This window comes from Syngnathus leptorhynchus, chromosome 8 (assembly GCF_054491065.1).
Source record: "Syngnathus leptorhynchus isolate UIUO chromosome 8, UIUO_Slep, whole genome shotgun sequence".
Taxonomy (NCBI): Eukaryota; Metazoa; Chordata; class Actinopteri; order Syngnathiformes; family Syngnathidae; genus Syngnathus; species Syngnathus leptorhynchus.
Window position 1 is genome coordinate 13,134,244 of NC_141202.1, and position 24,941 is coordinate 13,159,184.

At 47.3% G+C, this 24,941-nt stretch overlaps 1 protein-coding gene across 3 annotated transcripts in view; it reads right to left on the reverse strand.

The window, feature by feature from the left end:
* pou2f2b (POU class 2 homeobox 2b) overlaps nt 1–24,941 on the reverse strand; it is a 40,203-nt gene that overhangs the window by 13,454 nt on the left and 1,808 nt on the right. The window lies entirely within an intron of this gene.

Below are 24,941 nucleotides of genomic sequence, written 5' to 3' on the forward strand. Positions count from 1 at the left end.
GCTGGCTTACTGACTGACTGCGGTGGAAAGTGACAGTGCAGCTGGAAAGAGCCGCTCACACGCTGACACGCGCGATTGCACAACACACACACAACGTGGAGGAAATTTTCAACGACACCCACTGCTTCTAAAAACAGAATTAGGCTGGAGATGGATGTTTTTTTTCCTCCCCAAGCAGAAATAATTGTGGTATTATAACACAAATAACACAAATCCCATTAACCTCAGGGGCTGCCCAATGGAAGAGGTAGACAAATTCACATACCTAGGAAGTGTAATTGCAGTGGACGGTGGAACGGAGCAAGATGTGAAATCAAGAATAGGGAAAGCAAGAACAGCATTCAACATATTAGATAAGATCTGGAAAACCAAAAACATTTTACTCAATACTAAACTCAAAATCTTCAACTCCAACGTCAAAACAGTGCTGCTATATGGATCAGAAACATGGAGGACCACCAAACACATCACAGCTAAACTGCAAACCTTCACAAATCACTGTCTAACACGCATCCACAGGATCTTCTGGCCCAACCGCATCAGCAACACCAGCCTATGGGACCGCACCAAACAAGAAACAATAGAGATACAGATTATGAGGAGGAATTGGAGCTGGATAGGACATACCCTGAGAAAAAATACGGCTATAACCAAACAGGCGTTCCCATGGAACCCACAAGGCAAAAGAAGCAGAGGGAGACCCAAAATCAACTGGAGAAGGAGCATAGAGCTGGATATCAAGAAGATGGGACTGTCGTGGAAACAGCTGGAGAAAATGGCACAAGACAGATGAGGGTGGAAACTCTTCATCGATGGCCTATGTTCGAAAGGAATGAAAAGGCCTATGTAAGTAATTAAGTAAGCAGAAATAATAATGACAAGATCGACACACTTAAAACTGTGAACCAATTGAGTGGTGCGGAGGACCAACTGCAACAGGATAAACTCCCATATAGAAAATATGGAGAGCACATAATTGTTTGTTTTCACTTTGCTCCACTGTGACAGGATGTTCGAGCGGCCACTAGATTGCACTGTTGAGCCACAAATGGATGCGGCCAACGACTTAGCTTTGTCACTCAAAATGGCCACAAGCCAAGAAATGATGTTTAATCCAGTTTCTTTTAACATTTTATTTGTCAAAAGATACTTTTGACTTACACACAAAATGTAGCAAGATGACAAAAGACATGTCAGCTGGCATTCATGGTGGCACTTCTGTTTGGTTAGCAAAATCTATGACAGAAGGGGGGCATTATTTGAGAAAATGTCATATTAGCAACACTGAAATTTGCTGCGAAAATCACATTTTGTCCAGTTTTGCATCCACCAGCCTAATAAGTCAGCACCATTATGTGAGAAAATACAGCTGTGGTGAAATTGAAATTTAGTGTGAATGGGGGGGGGTTACTTATCGATTGATTGACGTCAAGTGCGATTTCCATGCTAGCGATGTTGGGCGGCAGATGCGTTTGTGTGATCGTACGTGACAAGCAGCGGGTGTTTTTGTATGTAACGTGTGCAGACCCCCGCTGACAGACAGGGGAGGGGGAGCATCTGGGGGTCAGAGGTTGTCTGGGCAGCCCTGTCTTTGGCCATGACCTTTGTCCGCGGTCCAGTTTATCCACATAATAAGCTGTGTGTGCGTGTGCACGCGCGTGCGTATTGGCACCGTTAGTTAAGAAAAAGAGAAAAATTATAGCAAATGGCCATTTGTGCTACAGTTGACAGCCACGGAGGGTCTTGCTGCACCCTGGGGGGGAGGTCTCAACCTTGGTTACCATGGAGACCAGTCCTAGCAACACCACAGCCAGTCAGGCCACTTAGATGGCTCGGGTCTCAATTGACGCGTGGTCAGACAATGAGCGACAACCCCCCCTTGCTAAAAACGTTCATGCAAATGTTTGGAATTCTTAACAAGTTGAAACGACTTCAATTAGCTGAGAACTGGTCAGTTTGGCAAATGTCAAATTATTAGGGCAAATGTGGTATTTAAAAAAGTACAACTTAAGTTAGAATGGTTTGAATGTTTGTTATTTTTACGTTTTGATTTTTTTTCTACTTTGATAGTGTTTTAATTTGTCGCTGCCATGGTTTAAATAAGTTGAGGTATGTGGAAGGATTCGGAAATTAATTTGCGTGTTTAGATTGCTTGAGAAAGTGTGTTAAAAATTGAAACCCATTTTATTTAGTCTGCTGCAGAAAGTGCGAATTCTGGGAATGTGAGAAAATGTTGGGACAATGTGAGAATTCTTTGAACATTGCCAATCCTTCCTGATTTGAATGCGCCTGCATCATAAAGACAAACACATTTCACTTACAGCCCTTGCTTGGAGAGCTTCGATTTGGACCAGCCCAATTGTGATTCAAACACACACTATTAAGATGTGATCTCGTGATTACTTTAAGTTGTGTTGATACAACACACACTCGCACGCACACACACGATGCGATAGTGTGACCCCCAGGGAGGAAGATGGGGGAGGCTGAGGCCTCTCGAGCGCCATCAATCACCAGACTGTCACAAGGAGGAGCGGGGGTCGTTGGGGGGGGGGGTTTACAAAGCGCAGGAGAATCGTAAAAAGAAGGGGAGGTCAACACACGATGGAAGCCAAGGTGACGATAGACAGAGGAAGAAAAGGAAGGTGCGTACGCAATGGCTCATTGTCGGGCCTACTGTGAGCTCTTAAGAGGAGGCCTTCTTTCACTCTGGCGCAGCCTTCCCATTTCCACACGCACACACACGCGTGCGCACGCGGCCGTTAATTCATCTAATCCATCACATTGGCGCTCTTCGATGGAGCCGCCAAGTCCTCTACATCGTCTGAGTCGCAAGGCTGCAAGGTGAGAGATTAAAAATCCAGTCCGGTGTTGTTGCGGCGGGCGGGTGGGTGGTCAAGGGGGTGGGCAAGGGTGTCGTGGCAGGTTTAGAAACGAGCATATTGTGGCGGGAAACACAAACATCTCACCTACATGTCTGATGCGGCCGGCCGACAAGGAGCCGGGTCCCAGCGACCCTCGCGCCATCTCCCCGCGGCGCGATACGTTGAGGTCAGGAAAAAAAAAAAAATAAAATAAAATAAAATCGCGCCAGTGAGTGACAAGTGTCCTCGAGGTTCACTTTCACTCTCGGCCATTAGCTTCCGTCACCACAACGGTGGACAACCCCAGGTGGGCTTGTGGGAAAATGTCAAATCGGCTGAAGTTTAAAAAGGAGAGGAAACACAGAAGGAGCTTGGTTCCAAACATATAGTCATGGCAGCATAATATCAGTTTCAATAATCTAAATGATATTTGATTCCAGATGGATGTTCTCCTCTCCCATTACTCTGAAGCGATTTACAACAGAAGCAAGATACATATAAGAATCCCGATCTGCCGAAAGAAGCCTGAACTAAAAAGTCTGAAAATGGGGCTTCTGGGAGTTTGCTGTGCTTTGTGGCCAAGCGTCCCATCTTTCTTTTGTGGCGATCTTGCCCTTTTCTTCCTCTCATTCAAACTTTCTCTTCTCCTCGCTCTGTCTTCCTCTCTCGACCATGTTGGTCAGCAGCAGCTGTGACATCAGCGGCCACTCTCCTCGCCTCCAATTGGACATTCGGCCATGTTGCCAGGCAACAGCAGTGAAAGGTCTCTCAGTGTGATTGTGCATGCCTCTGCGGTGTGTGTGTGTGTGTGTTTGTGTGTGTGTGTGTGTGTGTGTGTGTGCATGTGTGTGTGTGTGTGTGTGCGTGTGACTGTTTATAGCAAGTGAAAGGTGCACGAGCCATTTTCCACGCCTTGCCCTTTATCTGTGCATGAGCAATGATCGGCGGGCATCCCGAGGTTTAGCTCCGATCAAAGCATGCAGATGATTGGCCGGCTGCTTGCAAGAGGGATAAGAGCGTATCTTGGTCATAAGAAAATAAAAAAAGAATCAAACCAATGTCTGTCTGCAACGTCTCCACAAATAAACGTGTTCTCATTGTGTGTGTGTGCGTAAGCCCCCGGGAGTGGGTGGTTATTGTATCTGACACAGCGGCTCTTTCTCGCGCCTCATATTTCTGGGCCGATCGATTCCTCTGACTCCCGACAAGACAATAATCGCACCTCCCTCTCTCGCTCCATCACTACCATTATTACTGACCTCCCCGGGGAGCCGGCAGGGTGGGGGTGAGGGGAGGCAGGGAGGAAGGGTGAGGGATGGGAGGGAGACACCGAGTTGACAAAATGAGCCTATGATGATGAAAAAGCAAGAGGGGACAATGTCGAAAGGGAGACGGGACGAAAAAAAGGGGACGCAAGAGACGAATGGAGCGAGGCGAGGCGAGGCAAGGCTAGGCTAAGGTGCGAAGGACGCGAAGCAAAGTGGGAAATATCCACTTTGCAACAAGGAACTATATGGGACAGTCCATCCATCTGTCTGTCCGTGTCTTTGGAAGATATCCCAGGCCAACTGGGAGCCATGGGGGCATGGGAAACAAAGCCAGGCTCCAGCACTGTGCTTTTCTCGGCCAGGAAGTGTCGGATGCTCAGAGTATCTTGTCACAGGGAAGCGGCCAAGCACTCTGGAGATGTTCTCGATTGCGTCCGATGGAGAAAATATGCTCACGGGCGGTCACATAATCGACCTGAAATGGGCGATTGGCGATTACTGGCCCAACTGATGAAATTATCCTCAACCGAGACTTTTTTTGCATCTCAATTGTGAGCATCCTGAGACTCTGAAAACGGAGTTCCTGCCTAAAAGGCAAATGTCCGTTGAATGCGCCACATAACCGATAGTAATGAGGGGAGGTGGATGATTTGCTGGCTGAGCGAATGAAAGACCAAGACGGAGGGAGGGGGGGGGTTGTTAAAGGTTGTCATATAATGTTGCCAATCTGTGTTGTGCATGCATTAGAGCACAGGTGTCAAAATCATGGCCCGGGGGCCAGTTATGGCCCGCCACATCATTTCATGTGGTCCACTGCGAGTAAAATCATCGGGGCTCCACTCCCTGAAGGAAGTTTACGCCTCCCGTCTCACCCGCAAAGCGGCTGCGATTGCGTGTGATGAGAGTCACCCCGCTCACTCTTTGTTTGTACTTCTGCCCTCTAAGAAGAGATACAGATGCCTGCGCTCCCGCACCACCAGACTCAGGGACAGCTTCGTGCTCCAAGCTGTCCGGATCCTGAATTCCTTCCCCCCTCCACCCTCTGCTACATGACGTCCTGTTCTTTTGCGCTATGATCTGGCTGTCTGCTATTAGCGCGCTTGCTCCATTTTGCTGCTCTTATTTGTCTATTTATTTATTTATTTATTGTTTATTATTTGGGTTATTTGCTTATTACTTATTCGTTGCTCGTGTCTGTTCGTTTTTACTCTTTGTGCTATTTGATGTGAGTGTTGTGTACTGTCTAGTCACCGTGGGATGGTGGGAAACGTAATTTCGATCTCTTTGTGTGCCTGGCATGTGAAGGAATTGACAATAAAGCGGACTTTGACTTTTGACTTTTGACTACATGTGTCAATACTAAAATTAGAAATTGTATTCACTTTGAAAAAAAAATGAAATTGCTATCAATTTGTATTACTATTCATCTTTTTATTTATTTTTTTAATAGTTTTTACGAGTCTATAATTTTAAAACTTGTTATTCATCAATTTGGTGTGTAGCCTATTCTGTATATAATATAAGGTGTTGACAGTCGTAATGGCACTCCAAAGGAAACTATGACTATGATGCGGCCCGCGACACAAATGAGTTTGACACCCCTGCGTTAGAGCAATACAGTAGTTTGATGTTGCATAGATCTCTCTAAGTCCCGCAGAGTTTATGCACGGAGAAGATAGACTGCTCCTGAGTGAATGTGAGTGAACGCCATTAAAAAGAGACCCAAACGTCGAGAACCCCTTTTGTCATCATTTACGTGGTGTCAGAAGTAAACTTGGGCCGATGGCGTGTTTAACCCTCCAACAAGCTTTCCCTTCGATAAGCCTGCTGAGTGGCCTGACTGGAAGCAGTGCTTTGTGAGGTTTAGGACAGCTACAACGCTCAATGGGGAGGACGACGCGGTGCAAGTGAGCAGCTTGATTTACGCCATGGGCAATGAGTCCGAGAACATTTACCGGTCGTTCACCTTCGCCGAGGATGGGCACAGGAATTACTTTGATCAAGTGCTTGGCAAGTCTGATGAGTATTTCATGCCGCGAAGGAATGTTATACACGAACATGAGTGCTTCCACCAGCGTACACAACAGCCGGGTGAGAATGCGGAAACATTCATTAGGGTTCTATACGAACTGTCTGAACATTGTGACTTAGGTGCGTCCCGTAAGGAGAGCATTTGCCACATTTGCCACAAAATGAAGAGAACACAGCAAAAGGAGCCACTCTTATCCACACTGCTTCCCGAGCAACCTTGGAAGAGGTTAGCTATGGACCTTTGTGAATTCAACCGACAACAAGACCTGGTCGTTTTGGATTACTACTCGAGATTCATCGAGATATTGCACCTGCTATCTACAACAAGTGCGCAGGTGGTGGAAAAGCTGAAATCAGTTTTTGCCAGGTTTGGCATCCCAAGTGAGGTGGAGAGTGACAATGGTCCTCAGTTTGCAAGTGCTGAATTCCAGGAGTTCGCTAGGCAACTTGATTTCTAAGCAGGACGGCTGTGGAGGAAACGGACAAGAAAGATAAGGCTAAACAGGCACACTATTTCAACTGTCGCCATTGAGCCAGGACATTGCCCGCTCTGCAGTCGGGAGATCGAGTGCTTTCCAAGCTGGATCACGAGAAGTCATGGTGTCTGCCAGCCATGGTTTCACGTGAGAGTGCTACGCCCAGATCTTTCATTATCCGGACGCTGCATGGGACTGAGCTTAGACAGAACCTACAGCCGGGACCAGCTTCCCAGTCTGTTCTAGCAGAGCAGAAACAGTGCGCGACGACAGGCGATCACTCCACCAACACGACAAGGACGATACTGCTGCTTTGTGTCGGAGTGAGCTTTCCCAACCCGTTTTGGACGAGTGTGCAAACCGGTCGACAGGCTGGTGAAGAAAGTGAAGAAAGGGGTTCCCACAAGATTTTTGACTGTTGACATGTTGGAATGCCAAATGGCGTTGTTTCACGTGCAGCCGGAAGTCATGCTGTTGATATTTTGCGAGTTGACTCAATTTCGTTGACATAGTACTTTTGTAGAAGAGTGATGCTGTTTTCTGTGCATAACAGTCTTTGTTTTGTTATGACTGACATAACACAAAAAAGGGGGAGATGCCATATAATGTTCCCAATCTGTGTTGCACATGCGTTGGAGCAATACGGTAATTTGATGCTGCGTTGATCTTGCTAAGTCCCGCGGGGTTTATGCACGGAGCAGATAGACCGCTCCTGAGTGAACACCATTAAAGAGACGCAAAAGTTGAGAACCTCCTTTGTCATCATTTACAGAGGTGAGAGATGGAAAGTCTGAGATATAGGAACACATGCGCACATATATGAAGTTGGCACTCAGAAATATTAAACAATTGGTGAGTGGCAGGCGGGCGGACTTCCGCACCACCATTCAAGTGCAGAAGAATGAAAGGTGCAAATTCACGAACAGTGTCAAGCAGCGGTGGCCTTTTGCGAGCTGCGTCGCATTGCATGCTGATTGCAATTACGCTAATTGGCTTTCAATTCCCGGCCGGGACTTGTGTTTGACCCCCTCGCCAATATTCTGCGTCACCGGGTCCATCTTTCCCCCCTGCTACACTTCCTTTTCATACTTTCCTATCACATGCTACTTTTACTCCCACATAGTTGGGGCACAGGGGAATCTACGCATACTTTATTCATGCTGCATTTATTATGGCAAGATACAAGTCATGCAGGAATACAGTTATTTTTTGGGGGGGCGCGCAAGAAGGAGGTGAGAAAGTGGGTGATGGAGGTGCTGCTAGTGATTGTGGTGGAGGAAGAGAAGGACGAGGAGGAGGGTTAGGAAATTGGTCTGGCTAGCGGAACAGCTTTTCACCTCTCTCGCTCTCTCTCTCTCCCTCCTTCTCGCTCCCCTCTATTCTGCTTTGTATTCTGCAGAGATGACAGGGGGAAAGCTTTATTGCTCCGAGTTTGTATCGATCGGGGCCTCTCGGAGGGGGGAGGCCGCGGGACGAGCTGAACGGGGCCTTTCTCAACGACGGCGAGCTTCGCAACAAAAGCCAGGCCAGCCGCCCCCCCCCCCCATGTGCACACACGCCTGCACGCACACTCCTCCCGCCGATTCCTCCTCTCACTCGCTCGTTCGCTCAGAAATTCTAATTCATTGCTCTTATTCTCAAAGGTTAGCAGAAAAAAAGAGAGCGAGAGAGAGGATGTCTGGATTCTCGCTCTGAGTGAGGAGCTGGGATCTGATAAGCCACAACACACAAACATGAGGAATAAAGGAGAGGGGGGGGCTTTTAAGCGCCTCCCAGTTGAACCTGGAGGGGTGAATAAACTCCTCTTGCTCGCTCAAGGTTACAAATGTGCGCAATGAAAGCACAATCTCAGCATGGACACGTCACTTGTGACGAGTAAAGCCTTTCAAACGGCGGTGGCCGTTCCTTCTCCCATTCCCGAGGAGGAGAGCTTCGGTGAGTAGCTACATTCAAACAAAATGGCAGACAACCTGATGGCTGCTCTTTCTGATTTGCCTCATGACGTGCCAGGATTTTGTTTCAGCGATTTCAAGAAATTTGGTTTCCGTTTGATGAGCAGATGAACAGGAGGCGGGGCCATGAACCCACGCCAAAGCCAACTGACCAAACATTTGACTCATGTGTCGCACACGCGCGCGCACGCACGCACGTGCACATGCGCGCACACGCGCGCACACACACACACACACACACACACACACACACACACACACACACACACACACACACACACACACACACACACACCCAAAGTGGTGGTGTTTATCCGTTAATGGCATGCACAGCACTGGAGCCAAGGAGGAGAACAGATTGTCCATCAGGGGGCGAGAGGGTGGGGCCAATGACAGGGTTCAAGTCCACGACCAGAGGGCGAGAGGAAGGTGAGGGGGTTGACGGTTCAACTCCCAAGAGGGATGGAGGGGGGAACTGGAGAAGAGCCCTTCTGTCTCCCGGCGGAGGAGAACGCCAATAATACACCCAGAGGCCTCACCCCCACCCTTCACTGCCCATCCAACTGTCGGCCCCCTTTGAGTGCTTGGGTAAACCTTTGTTCCTTAAACAAACACGTACGTGCGACGCGGGCAATCACATAGATAACAACACACTATCGCCGACAAACATGAGAAGGCCTGGCTGGGTGAGACGGAATCTTCCGCCTTACTTCCAATTTTCTGCCTTCAGCAGTAATATCGGAGTAAGAAAGGCGGGCGCCAAAGGGTCAGCAGTGGGTGGTCACAAATTCTTTGCTGGCCTAAAACACTATCGGAAGTTTACAGGCTAAATTTGTGTTTGAATGTGTGTGTTTGATGAAATTGTATTCATTCACAGTTTTGTTTCTTTGAAGACTGAATCTGACTTTATTCCACTTTTCTACCCTTTTGCATAAGAGAAGAAAAACAGCGGACAAATGTTGTCATTGGCTGGCTAAAAGGGGATAATGTTTGTTATCTGCGGTCTATCCTGCTTTGCTGGATAAAAGGCAAAGGCGGATGAATATGGCGATATCATCCGTGAGTGCAATTCTGCAGGATTTCGCTTTGAAAAACTCTCCAGATAACAACAGTCTGTCACCCAGCTAGCAGAATCCTTTTTTACAGAGCCCATCAATGACATCATTTCGTCCACGCCGTGTAGAAGATGGTAAATGTTTGGCCTCCGGTTTAGATTTCAGCTCCTTGATTGATCAATCCCTATCAGGCCTATTGATGACATCATTGCACGGCTTTGGGTGTGAAAATGGCTTCAAGCAAGTCTGACATTTCTTCAACCAGGTCAAGGTCACCAGGCATTCTTCTTGCTTTCCTCACTATCTGAGGACGACTGGGGAAATGCTAGACGCTAACCTAACTTGCTCCTCCACTTTCATAGCAACAAATGCAACGCACTTGTGACAAAGATCGTTATTACTGAGTGAAAATGAGGAGTTGGTATGTAAAGAAAACCGAAAGCCATGCTAACTGCTAAGCTAATATGAAAGGCAGAATAGCCAAACACTAAAGAAAGGTCACTTCACTGGTTCCTTTATCTCAAACAATGTATTTTAGGTTGCATTACCTGACATGTTTCGGCGTGTACTTCCGCCTTCATCAGAGTGTCACTGGTGTGGTTGTGACGCGTCTTTATCAGCTGATGGAGGAAGGTGTGGCTCACCTGTCAGATTTGACAGGTGAGTCACGCCCTCTGCTGTCCATTCACCTCTCCAAAATGCTGCTCCAGGTGGTAGAGAGCATGTAGGCTCCCTCGTCCCTGTTGATGGTCCTTGGGCCCCGCTTACAGATCTCAATGGCCTCCCTGATCCACCGCTGATGTTTATTTTCTTCAGCAGAGGGCGTGACTCACCTGTCAAATCTGACAGGGGAGCCACGCCTTCATCCATCAGCTGATAAAGACGCGTCACAACCACACCAGTGACACTCTGATGAAGGCGGAAGTACACGCCGAAACATGTCAGATAATGCAACCTAAAATACATTGTTTGAGATAAAGGAACCAGTGAAGTGATTTACAAGTAAAACAAAATGAACAAGGTACAACTAATAAAGAAAGGTGCTTGCGTGGAACATCACACACAATGGGAGTCTGGATGGAACCGTATAACGGAGGCCAGAATTCAAATACTCATGGAATAGATGGTAAGAATGTCTCAAAAATAAAACAATACGCCTCCGCAGCAACCACACGTATCCGAAATCACGTTACGGCTCTGATATCACTTCCAGAGGTGGGAAATTGCCAGGTCCACTTTGTCTCTTTGATGCCAGCAATGTCTAGAAAATTTGCAGGGTCTGTCTTTGAAAAGTGCTGTGGTAAAAAAAATAAATGAACAAAGCAAAGACAACGCGGTACTTTTAGTTAGAGCAATTTTCTGCATGCATTAGGCAACAGATGACACACTTGCACCTTTTCCCCTCCACCCACGTCGGCACCGACTAGGAATGTGGGGGACAAAGTTTACCAGGCAATTTTCCACAATCGGCGAGATGTTTGAATCTGAAACTATATTAAAAAAAAAAAGCCTACGCTGATAACACAGGGTCTTCTATTACCAATTGGCAATTTTGCGAGGTCCCGGCGTGAAAGAGGCGACGGTGACCCAAAAAGAAGCCCTCAGCCTAGCGCCGAGTTGAACCACAAATGATTGGCAGTCGCCCTCCCTTACGTTTGTTCATACAAGAGCAAATCATTCCATTGTGAGCGACATAGCGGCTGATAAGTACTTGGCTCTTTCCATCTCACTTTACTTCCCTTGTGGAAAAGACCAAACATCACTTGCAGCACGTGTGAATACGGGATGCGAGATATTTGTGTAAACACACCACACACGTGCGCACACGGGCTCTTTTTTCTTCATATCTATCAGCATTGATATTGCTTGGGCGGTTTAACTCGCAGCTCCACATTGGCTTGAGTGATAGCGTATACATCAGAGACTAACAAAGACACATGCGCACACGCAATACCTGGAGGCCCTTGTGGGCCTGATACATTATTAAACACACAGGATTATACACGTACACATGCAATCCGACTTTACAGTGCAATCGGGTGTGGGGTTTATTCGAGTCGCTTCTTGAAACGCTTTCATTCACTGCAGCTCACAATTTGGTCTTTTACAGGAATTGGGCAAATTTGTCATCTCCTCCAGTAGTTCAGGACCGCACGATTGTTTTTTGTTTTCTAAAGCGTTTGATCATGTGACCTAAGAGTAATGCAGCGTTAGGACGTCTGCCTCAGTTTCCTAACCAAGCCCCGCAGCATGAACTGATGTGGCCCACTCACACCAGAGGCCAAAGTCTAAGTCAACCACAACCGTCCAGCTGCGATTGATTCAGAGAATGAGAGGATCAATGAGAATATTCATCATATTTGAGGCGAGGCGTTTGTTCGTCTTTGGCGGACAGTGACAGCTGCCATGTGGGCGGCGGGGATCAGCCAAACCGCAACTAAACCGCAACACGAGCAGTGAGCATGTTTACATGTGTAGGGCAGTCGGGCCGGTCCCAGATTCTCACGCTAATCGATGAACAAGGAAGGAAAGGGAGGTGTGAGGCGTGGGGGTCTGTAAAGAAAGCAGGTTATCTCCCGTCATTAGCGGAGGGGGAATTCCCATCCGTGAGGGCGGGGCAGAGGAGGAAAAGACCGGGGTTCATTGATAAAAAGGGAGGGCTAGGGGAGAAGGGGAGAGATGCTGTTTGGCATGGGCAGAGAGCAGACAATTATCTGTATTGATTAGAGCGGCCCTGCGCTGTGAAGACTGAGAAAACTATGACTGGATCAATAGCGGGGCAGGGGAGGGTTGGGGGGGCGGAGTTAGCGAAGAGACAGACCAATAGGAAGAAAGAGGTGAGAGAAACAAAATACGCGTATTGTAACAACAAAAGAAACAGAATCGGGCCACATGATGCTGAACGCAACATTGGGGAAGGTGCCAACGAAACGTTCGCGAAAGCTAGTACGAAATGACGTCAGTCTTCATCATTCAGTTGTCTGCAACATTGAAAAGGACCGCTGAGCGCCATACTATATGATGACGATCTGCACAGTTCAACTGATCCACGCTATGCATTTGTGCTGTTTCGGGTCTAGCTGGACTCTGAATGGATGGATGAAACAACAACAAAAAACTAAGCGAGTGTGTCTCTCTTTATCCATACAGAATCCATCTAAATTTTTCATTACCACCTCCACACAGAAAGAGAACAAACATGCATTATTAGCAAAGTCTGACTACAATGAGTGTGCGCACTCTCCCAGTTGAAAGTGACATTTCTGGAAGTCAGCTACCCGGGCAACCTCATGGCAGGCGGACAAAGGCACAGTGCACCCGGCGCACGTCATATTGTGTGCATGTTGTGTGTGTTGGACATTACACAACGATCGAATCGAGCCAGCAACATTTCTCCCTATATGTTGTGGCACAGATGCGAGATTGATACAAAAGTCAAACAAACAGATGAGAAACAGAATTATGGGGAGATGAGGGATGTTGAGGAAACCTTTGGTAAGGGCAGAAAATGCTACAATTGACAAATGACCTTGACATGGAGCAGATGTAGAGCGTCATGTACACTGTGGACACGGGAAGCTTACACTGCCGGGGAGAAGATAAGCGTCGCTCCTCCGTGACGAGGAGGGCCGAGGGGGGGGGGGGGGGGGCCTCCAAAACAAACTAAACTTGAAACTAAGATCATAACTGAAGTGAATCTGTAGGACGACTTGGTCTTTGTGGCACAGTACACCTGGAAATGGCCAAAGTGACCCTAAAACAGTCGCTTCGGACCAAAACGGCAGACTTTCTGTGCCTGCTCCCTATGGTTTTGTCAACGTTTTTTTATTTTCTATTAAAAAAAGTCTCAAGTTAGTTTGGTAGCTAAACTCTCTCAGGCAAGTTTGCTTATGTAGGACCCCTGGCAGGAAATAGCCCAAATTATTCTAAAATGGCCGCTTTCAAGCAAAACACACAAGGTCTTTCTGGAATTACTTTTTGGTGGAGCTGCTCAATGTGGACACGCCTACCAAATTTCATGCGGTGAAGTGAAACATATTTTGGGGGCTCCATTTTCAAAAAAGGCTTGGGGGTTTTGGGGGACACAGGAGGGGGGAAGGATGAATTACAGGTGTGGAGTTATGCACGCGTGACATCGCCGGACCCTTGTGGCCTTGGGAATGGGCACCTTGGAAATGGTCGTCAGGGAACAGCTCTAGTGGGAGATGGCTAGACAGGAGCGGGGGAAATCTGAGACTTAAGACTGTTGATGAAGGGCTGATCAAAACCGAAATCGGAAGGGCAAGTCATTTTCTTCCCTTACTGGTGTCCCATTGGGGAAAGATGGGACGAAAAAGGGCGCTCCTTCACATCCACATTGCATGCAGTCCTCCCCCACACGGATGCTGCGACCTCTCAAGGACTCCAGGAGATTTAGCACATCGGCTCCAGTTAACAACAATGCCAACAAAAAAAGGGAGGCATAAGCGGAGTCGACCTCGGCTTTCAGTTAACACAGTGAGAAATATTGATGGCTGAAAACATGTCGATGGCCAAGAAAAGCTCTTAAAGTGAAGCATCGGCTCTTAACGGGCAGAGGCAGGAGGAGGTCATCTATGGACGAGACGCTCAAAGATCGATTTGAGGGGGCTTGACCTCAGTAAGGGTCCTTTCACAACGCAGGAACTTGCATATGCATGCACACAATGTTTTTTATTTTGAATGATCACAATCAAATTTGGACAAATTGCCCAGGCCCAGGTGAAATGTCACCGTTGCCGATTGTGGCGCCACTGGTTGCTTCTTCATACAATTGTCACACAATTCTGAACGTCACTTTTCAGAACTCTTTAGTATATATGGAAATATTTTGACATCAAGACGCTTCCTAAAGCGGCTCGGCCGCGGTTACGCGAGTGGCACGATTAGCATAACAAAGGTTCGGCTCGGGGTATGCACGATGGATTTGTACGTATGCATAACATGATCAATATCAGCCGCTGAATAAAACATGCCGTTGGCTTTTGACGGGCCGATTTGAAATGGAGATACTATGCTAATAAAAAAATAAAGGGCCGCAGCCCAGATTGGCCCCGCACCCTTGGCTCGTAGCGGCCGCTCGCTCTCGCTCACCTGCGCTCTCCATAATGCATGAGCTGCTCGCTCGCATATGTAGCTTACCACGCGCAAGGACAAGGCCCGAGCCTGCTTGCCTGCTCATGAGCGTCACAAACACGGAGCTCAACAATGAGCGTGTGACGGCGGGAGAGCAAAACTACTCACTGGTACTTGGGTGGTGAACACAATACAGAGGCGGGGGGGTTCAGCACACATTCCGCATGTAACCAAGTGTGAAATCTAAAAAACGCGTGGCGTTTGTTTCTTATTTTCAAAATAGGGCCACGTCTCTCCTGAGAGGCGGAAAAGTTGGGCTATTAACGGTGCGGGTAATTACGAGGCGGGTTGGACTGACATTGATATTCCGTTGTGATGATAGGCCAATGGCGTGATATGCATTTACAGGGGTACTATGTCTGTTTTATAAGACAGCTGAATTTACTTAGTGCGTCTCTTGTTCTGTCTCACTGGCCCAGCTGGTCTTTAACCTTGGCCTCTGGTGCTTCTGCCCGTTGCAATAAATTCGCCCATCCTCCTTCTGCTGCTGCATCTCCTCTTCTTCCGACTGTCTCTCTGTCCCCTGGCACCGCTGTTGTCCACTCTTGCACTCATTCATAGTAAACACTATTGATTTTCAGCAGGGAAAAAAAAAAAAAAAGTCAGGGAGAGAGGGGGGGGGGGGGGGCAAAACATGAATTTTAATGCAGCTATCTGTCCCCTTCTTCGTCTCTTCCTATCCCACCGCCACCCCTTCTTTCCTGAGGGGAGGATAAAGAGGTGGGGATTGTGTGTGTGTGTGTGTGTGTGTGTGTGTGTGTGTGAGGTGCACGGATGGATAGAAGGCTGGATGGTGAGGTGGGGGGGGGGGGGGGGGGGTGCCGAGGTTTGCATTTCTCATTTCCCAGCTGTGCTTCTCTCATACAACCAACCCCCTCTACTACTCGACTCCTTCCCCGTGTCCCACCTTCTGCTGCCAGTCATCTTGGCACCACTTTACACTCTTAGACCAGTGTTTCTCCATGATTGAGTCCACACTCATTTCTAAAGACCCTGTAAAAGTGAAACGTATAAATGTGGCATGGGTTTTTCCAGGTTGTATTTGATTGAGAGTTCAGTAGCAACGGCCGCAGCATCGGAGAGCAAATTTGACTTTCTCGTCGCGAACAACACTCGTCTCTGTAGTGTGTCAAATGTACACGACAGTCTGAGCGATACATTATTTTAAAGCCAATGCCAATTCTAATATTTGGCAGAATGAAATTCTGATTCTCGATTTTTTTACACACGCACATACACACACACACACATTCATATACACACATACGCACACACGCACACGCAGACACACAGTCTTCTTCGTGTCTTGTCCTTTTCCAGGTTGGCTCACTCTTCGACTTGCGCGTATTGATTTTGCTATAAGCGCTGTCCCGGATGCGACAGGTTAGCGCAGACGGACAAAAGCGGACTTCATCAAGCGGCACTAAACACGGAAGCCACGTCCTCAATTATCACTCCATCACGCAAAAGATGGCTCAAGACAGAGAACGAGAGCGAGAGAGACAGGTAATGACACAAAAGTGGAAAAACGTTACAGGTTTAACAAAAATAAGCTTTTTTTTTTTCCTCAAAAATAATCAACAAAATAGAACAAAATCCTGGTTGGGCACAGCTCTCGCTACAGTAGTAGTGTTCGTTTTTTACCCATCCTTCACCCGTGAAAAATGTATTTTGTACACTAACAAACCACAAGCACAAAACGTCTGCATTGATGTGTGAGCCTTTAAGAGGCAGGGCCTGATGGGCTGGCCCCTGGGCGTCATGAGGTGAACAGCTTTACTCTGCTGAAAAGTGAATTGGAAATTACTATTTCTTGGGAGAAACATCACACTCCATGTAACACGCTAATTAGGATATTTCTTTTGTTTTTTCAAAGCTATGGTTAAACTTTTACAAACTTTATTATAGTAGTGAGAGCATTTGGACTATACCTTCTTTATCTGTGTGCGTGTGCGTGTGCGTGTGTGTGCGTGCGTGCACGTTTTCATCTGGGCTTAATCTCCCGCTCCCGATTCAGAGTGTACACTGAGCCGCCTAATGGGATGTGACTGGGGCTGCGGCTAGCCCGCCGCTAATGAGCGCGCCGCCACAGCCGGGGAATCAAAGCACTTCTTCATCAACGCTACTAATTACTGTAAACCTCGTTAGCACGCCAGCAAACTATAGCGTCTGCTCTCGTTAACAATGTGTGTCCAAATAGAAACATAGCGCAATTTTAGGTACGGAGATATTTTCACAGATATTTTTGCAGACAATTATGCAATCTGCAAAAAAAAAAAAAAAGAATGGCATCGTAGCAACAATTCAGCCGAAATTGGCCAATTTGACCAATCTTGGCAATGACCCAAAGAAGGCAAGTCGCGTGACAAAATAGGAAGCTTGATATTAATATAGAACCGTTTTTATCCAGGATATAATAAAGAACTCCACCAAATTTTGTCAAGTGATTCTATGTGCCATATTTTATTTACTTGCGCCGATGGGCCGCCTTGCGAAAGGGGTGGAGCAAAGCAACTTCAATGCCATTTCCATGAGAAAGCCAATCGATGGATTTTGCGCCATTAGCAGCGAGCACGGTGCCAGCGACGTGCCGCTAATGTTGCAGCAGGTGTGTGGACAGCGGGTTTCCATGTAGCTCTGTCCGTTTGTTTGGACTCCCACTCCTCCATCTTTAGCTTTGATCAAAGCACTTCCTTTCAGACACCACCTTCTGCTGCCTCCCCCACCCGCCCTCTTATAATTTGACTGATGATTACACATGTCACTCAAGGCAGCATGTGGCCAATTAGGCGGAGGGGTGACAGCAAGGGGAGGGTGGCGGGTGTCGCAGCAAATTTAGGTTTGCAACTTTTGCGTCGCCACGCCTGCACTCAAGTCGGCTTTTTAGCTCTTAGGGAGAGACAAACAAATATTAGTTCTTGGTCCATTTTCCTTGAAGAGACTGGCGAGAAGAAGCCACTGTGGCCTTGTCTCACACTCTCCAGGCCACTTGGTCGTCTCTCTGCCATGGTCCCGGGTAATCACCGGCTCATTTAAAGTCACTTTTGTACACTACCTCTGACTGGTGCCACGGCAAACTAGGCTTTTATGGGCCTTAATGCATCTTACAGATACTTTGGCAAGCAGACAGCTACTGTGGAGGACGCGAGGAGGCTATGGAGGAGGGCGGGAGGGAGGGGGCAGGACGTGTGAGGCCAACAGCCATGGCAACTTAACCAGCCTGAAAAAAGGGCCAACCGAATAGGATGAAAGAAGGAGTAAGAAGGGGAGGCGCTACAGTGAAATGGACAAAACATGCGCGCGTCAAAAGTGGGGAGAGAGGGGTCACTAAGTCATTCCATCATTCCTTCTCTTGTCCCTCTTTACAAGCACACAAAGGGACAGAGGGTTGCAGCCCTTGTACAAAAGTGGGAGGGTTGTCCACCCCCCCTCCCTATTTTTGTACATAAATGTAACGTGTCAATATGGTGTTGTTGGGTTGGATGAAACAGTGAAAGAAAAGTTGTGAAGCACGAAAAACAATTGTCAACAACATAGTTGCACTCCTACAATAGCTAATGATTTTGATGGATAAAATTTATTTTTTTGCCAATGACAAAGTCCTTTCTGTCTGACACAGATGAGTTTCTGAGGAGTCATTCTGTCACAGTATAGCGCCAACTACTGCTGATGAGGACTTCCTGTCACGTTTTCTTTTTGCCTCAATTATCCATGTCTAGTATGGGCGGGCTCCGCGAGTACGATATACCTTCAAATATGGCCCAATACCTGCTATGTGCAGAATTTGTTTTCAGCATTCAAACTAAATTGGCAACATTTGCATTTTTACAAAAAAAAATTAACCGTCGCGTAAACATAAAGGAAAACTTATGGCTCGGCTTTTTTTTTTTCTCGCCAATCTGGGTGCCACTGCTATGTCTCACTGATCAATGCAGGTACTAGGCCAAACTGTGCCTTCTCGATTTTGGGTCAGAAATGTACGCGGTCATCTTCGAGGCTATTGAGGACACACATTCGGTTATCTTATGCAGTCTGTTAAGATCTTCAAAATGTTTTGGGACGCACCCTGCTGAAGTCGGATTTTTTTTCTAAGCGAGGGCGGCGACGGCCAACAAAAGGCCGTGATGGAGCCCGAACAAGAGAATTAGTAGGTCGAGTACAGCAGATTAATTTCAGAACAGAGGCCTCCTACCGCAAAGGAGGATGGAGAGCAGGAAGGATCGAGGGGATAAAGAAACGGATTGAATGACCAGCGCAAGGAGATTAAACATGTATTCAACCCTCTCAAAAGGCCTGAGCTGCTTTTGGCGGTTATTTGTGTGTGTGTGTGTGTGTGTGTGTGTGTGTGTGTGTGTGTGTGTGTGTGTGTGTGTGTGTGAGTGTGCGCATGCGTGCGTGCGTGTGTGTGTGCGCACGCGCACGCGCACATTGTGCGTCTCAAGAGAGGACATGTTAGCTGGCTTCGCTACGATGGCCAAACATGACTCATCCACCGTCGGCGTGAAGGACAGCGGTGGAAAGCAGAGGTTAATAGAACGCCTTCATTACCATAAATCTTATCAGCTAAATGAAATGGGGTTGGGGGGCTGTCGGCGAAGGACCCTTGATTTAGCCGTCCGCTCTGCCGGGCTAAGGGGAGACACCCAATCAAACCTCTGCTTTTTATTGGTCTTTTTTATTAGCTAAATGTACTTGCACATGAGCTTGATGCCAGAGGTGACAGCCTCCTGCAATCAACAACTTAAAAAAAAAGATTAAAAAAAAAAGACATGAGGCCAGTAAAACTGATTGTTGGCACGTTTATGAGCGCGCTGTCGGCAAATTCGGCGTCCGGGACCTTCAGCTTTTGTTAGCAACAAACGAATCAAGTCCCATAGACGGGAAGAATGTGGATGCTACTGAAAGTCGTATACAGCAAGAGAATCACTCGATGGGAAATAATACACACACTAGTTTGTGTGCAGATGATCAAATCTGGGCCAAAGTCAAATTCTGGAACTTGGAGTTCGAAACAAAACCATCCAAAACCTACCCCGCTGCAATTAGGTCGAGAATAAAGAGACAGAAGTTTGTCATATGTCAAAAAAGTTGAGAAAGGCGAGACTGTGGACAAGCAAAATGCTACAAGGAAATATTGTACCATGAAAAAAAACTTCCTCGCTGTTTGTCCATAGAAGTAGCATCAAGCATTTGTTGTGGCGTGATCCTGCTAACCAGCAAGCAAAGCCTTCTCGCAGTGGCGGAAAGAAGTGACAAAATCAACTACGGGACTGGTCAATAATCAACAGGAGCTCACAACCTGTTTTTGCAGCTGCTGATTGCCAGGGGCGAAGACCACTCAAGGTCCTGATCAGGCCGGGTCATTGCCGACCAGGCGTCCACGCGTCCACGCGCACACGCACAACATAACATGATGTCCCCCCCGCAGAGGTCAAGGACGCTCCAGTTCTCCGTACGTCCACGTCATCTGGACGAGTGAAGACGAGAGACTGCGAGGGAAGGAAACGCTATCAATCAATACGTGCAATGGAGCCAGCCGGCCAAGCGCTTTGAATGTGTTGATTCCCGCTGATGTGTTGATTAACTGCCTGCAACTACACACACACACACACACACACACACACACACACACACACACACACACACACACACAGAGTCCATTTGGGGCCCTGTGCGTGCGCTCTACAGGTGAGAGGTCTGATGAAGTGGGCCATGATTAGGACTAATGGCGGCCCGTATTTCAATGGATGAAGCTAAGCAAATCCATTGCAATGTTTGCCCAATTGGGATTCTGTGCGGCTCTCTTTGCCACTGTCAAGTATTTGTGCAAAAGGTCAGCGCTTGCTAATGGTTATTCATATGCGCGTGGTTGATGTGGTCTGAAGAGACTCGATAATGGCGTCCTGGGCTAATGAGCCGCGGGACCTCATCACCATGAATACTACATTAGCCACACACTGCGGCGCAAGCATTCCATTTCCATATATGTCCCACCATGCGTATACATACCCAAGTGAACGCAAACAGCGCGGCAGCAAGAGCGAGTAACTGTCCACCGACACAGCACCACACGTGAATCGATTCAATCAACAGACTGTCAATTACATATCAACACACAGGCGACATATTGTGCGGGCAGAAGCGGACCTTATTTTTTTGGGACTAATCGGCTAATCAATCGGTTATTGGCATTTGATTCTACCAAATCTCCTAATCAATATGGGCATCAAACAAATAAAAATAATATCCAATCAATCCAGCCAGGCCTGAGGAATAATTATACATGCATGAAGAAAGAAAGAAAGAAAGAAAGAAAGAAAGAAAGAAAGAAAGAAAGAAAGAAAGAAAGAAAGAAAGAAAGAAAGAAAGAAAGAAAATCATCATTCGTATAAGCCGTTGACAATGAAATGGACCCCAGCCACCAAAAATGCACTTAGACCACACAAGAGTCAAATGATGTGAACGCAAACAGTGGTACAAACCATTTCCAGATCTCTCTGCCGCCAATGACAGAGCCACTTTCAAGCAAGGGGCAAATTCCAGAGACCAGACTACATATTCGATGCTGAGGGTATTTTCCCCAATGTTAACTTGACCCCGCCCCCTTCCCCCAAAATGTTTCAATCTTAATTTGTGTCCTAATGTATGCTCGAGCACATCTTGCAAATGGAAGATGGATACAGGGCAGGCAGAAGCTAAAGTCCACATCAGCAAGTCCGGCCTCAAGCAGTACATCGATATCGCATCCTAATGTACGCAAAGAGCAGAACCAAAAGCTCGTTAGCCACCAGAGCGTTCCGCCATCGCTCCGCTCCCGTAGTCATATTCCACAATCTAATTCTAGCAGGGAGAGAATCGTATTGTGACAGCGAGCGAGACTGGGGTGAGCGAGGGCGGAGGGGTGGGGGGGCCTACACAGAAGGAGAGAGGTAGCTTAATGCAATAAAGCATGTAGTATTGACATCTTTCTCACGTCTATTGATTCACCATTATGTCGCTAACAAACCCAGGTTGACATTCTGTCATTTGCAATCATGTTAACACTGCAACTGGCATGGACCCCCCCACCCCCGATGGAGTGATCCTTGTTCATTGGCCACGTGGGCTGTCGCTTGTACACAAATAGCCGCTAAAGTGGGCACAGGTGCATCACAGAGAAATGGAATTGATCCTCTGTCCAAAAGTGGGGAAGGGGCGCAAAGTCCTCCGAGGGCCGAACTGTATTTCGGAAGGACAAGGCTGCCACAAATGGACATGCTGAGCATTTGTGGGTGGCATGTTTTTGGACAGACAAGTGAGACTGAATTGCAAAGCTGTTTCGCCAAAGCAGGACCTACCTCGAAACATCTCTGTCCATCCTTAAAACTTTTCTTTAGAGATATTTTTATTGTTTCTCTTGATAGGCAGCTGTGGCTGCTATTAAATCAAGTTCAGCTGAGGGAAGACGGCGACAAACGGGAGGAGCCACTTTTGGCCTGCGTTTTCTGGCGCCAAAGTCGAACTTGTTGTGCGTTCCCAAATTGGCATAGCTCGCACGCCTCCGTTATCCCGTCGTCGACGCGTCACTTGGCCCCCTTGTTCCAATGGCGGGCCAGACGGAACGCTTCACCCGGCGCTTCCCTCCCCACCTCAAGGCGAGTTTTCCGCCCTTCCTCGTTTTCGCCTTGTCACACGCTCGTACTTTCTCCCGCTCCTCTTCTCTCTTGGCCCGCATATTTTTTATCTGCTTCTGACATTTGTAATTTTTCAGCAGCAAAATTCCTCCTGCTCGGCCGGTTATTGCGCCTTTCGCCTGATCGTGTATGCCCCCCCCCCCCATTCGTATGGCCCCAGCTATGGAACCACCAGGCCCCGGCGAGCGATTTCATCACTGTCGCATGCGGGAACAGCAGTGATGCCCGCTGCGCTACCGATCAAATATGCTTGAAGTGATTTGAAAATGAGAGGTGGGGTTCGGCGCCGGAGGCAGGATTCAGCTGGGTGCCTTTAAGAGCCCAGCATCTCTAGCTAACATTTATTTGACACCACGCTACTATAAAAGTGTATGTTACACGTGGCCATGTTAACACAGTTAGTAAAGACCAAATTATGGTAATATGGTATGGTACATCTCGGGCATGCAAACCCAAAGATAAAATTGGAAATTAAGCAGACAGGCCTCCTTGTGGCACTTAATGACCTGCTCTTACGCCACTGTTCAAAAAAGTTCTTCCTTGACCTGTCATAAATATGCAACAACCCGTGGCCATAAATACAAAGCAGCAAATGAAAAACCCAGAGGAGAGCGCTTAGTGAGATTTTCTTGCGCCTCGTCACAGCATGTTCTTATGCTCCTGCTACTGGGTCAGACAGTTACCATGAAACAATCAAACAAAAACGCAGCAAGTACGGCTGTGACTGAGCTTGTCTCCACAGTATTCTTAGCCTGCTGCACAAACTACAGTAAATTGTCAGAACTACTGAAACTATTGGTGTAAAATTCAGTTGTGGGACATAAATAGCGTAATTTTCTGACTATAAGTTGCGGTTTTTGTCATAGTTTGGGTGGGGGGGGCGACTTATACTCAGGCGCGACTTATATGTGATTTTTTCACAAATTTTCAAAATTCAAGAATCCGCGATGTAGTGAAACCGCGATAAACGAACCGCGATGTAGCAAGGGATTACTGTCATTTGAACTGCAAGTGACGTCACCCGTGCTGCGCGGCGGTTGTTTACATAAAGGGCAAAGGATTCGATCACGGGATGACGAAGATGACCAAGGGCCCCACGTACTACCGGCATCATTAGCGGCTTTGTTTGTAAGTGACACGGAGGACGAAGAGTTTGAAGGATTTAATGATTCGGAGTGACACAGAAGGTTTGAAAAACTATTATGGCTTTTACCCACGCCCGGTCCTTCTCAACGGGAGCTCTCTTTCACCTCCGTGGATGGAAGTCGGGGGCCGGCGCTCGACCGGGTGGCTGTCGGGGGACGGTGGATGGGGCTCGGACATGGCTTTTACGCACGCCCGCTCCTATTCTATGGAGCTCTCTTCCGCCTCCGTGGCTGGAAGTTCAGTAGTTGTTGGCTCGTTGAACTATTGTTTTGTTAAATAAAGAGCCGTTTACCAAACCCACGTCTTTCCAGGTACTTTGTTAACGCTACAATATAGTTATATACTAGATCTCTGCAGCGCACGCGCGGCGTTGTTGACATAAAGAACGAGGAATTTGATCGATGGATTTAATGATTTGGAGTGACACAGATGGTTTGATAATACTGTTATAATGTGATAGTTATTTGAAAGATACTTTATATATCGTTATATGGGTCAGTGGAATAATTAGAAATGCAACTTACAACGGGTCCGACGTCAGCATATGCGGCGCATACGCGGCATTGTTTACATAAAGCACGATCGATGGATTTAATGAATTGGAGTGACACAGATGGTTTGATAAACGTGTTACTTATGTAATACTTACTTGAATAACTCTGAATGTTACGTCAGGCCCGTTCTCAGCTCCTCGTTAGTGTGTATGTCACATTAGCATACCGTATCGTTTAGCCTGTTGTTGCTGGTTCAGGTCTGTTTTTGGTGTTGGATTTTGACAAATAAATTTGCCCCAAAAGTGCGACTTATACTCCGGTGCGACTTATATATGTTTTTTTTTCACTTTATTGTGCATTTTATGGCTGGTGCAACTTATACTCCGAAGCGACTTATAGTCCGAAAATTACGGTATATAAAAACACAAAGTACGGCAGTAACTGCGCGTGCCTTCTGCCACGTGAGCACGTATTATGACTGCATCCTTCATCACCTCAAAATATCCTGATTACGGTAAAAAACGCTATGTCTCAGAGAGTGGCAAGTACGGCAGTCACCGAGTGTGCCTTCTTGTGCCGCATGACGACATATTCGAGCACCCTTTGGAACCTCGGAATGTTTGGACTGTCGTAAACCAAGGACCACCCGTGACGCTAACACTAAGGTGAATGATGCGCAACCTTCAACGTGCGGGCCAAAGACGACCATCAGAGCATTAGATCCGGCCCAACCATCAATTCTTTATAAATAACAACTTCCCTTTTCCAACATCCTCGTTCGGGGTCACAGGTAAGCCGGAGGCACATAATGGGAGGAGGCGGGGTACA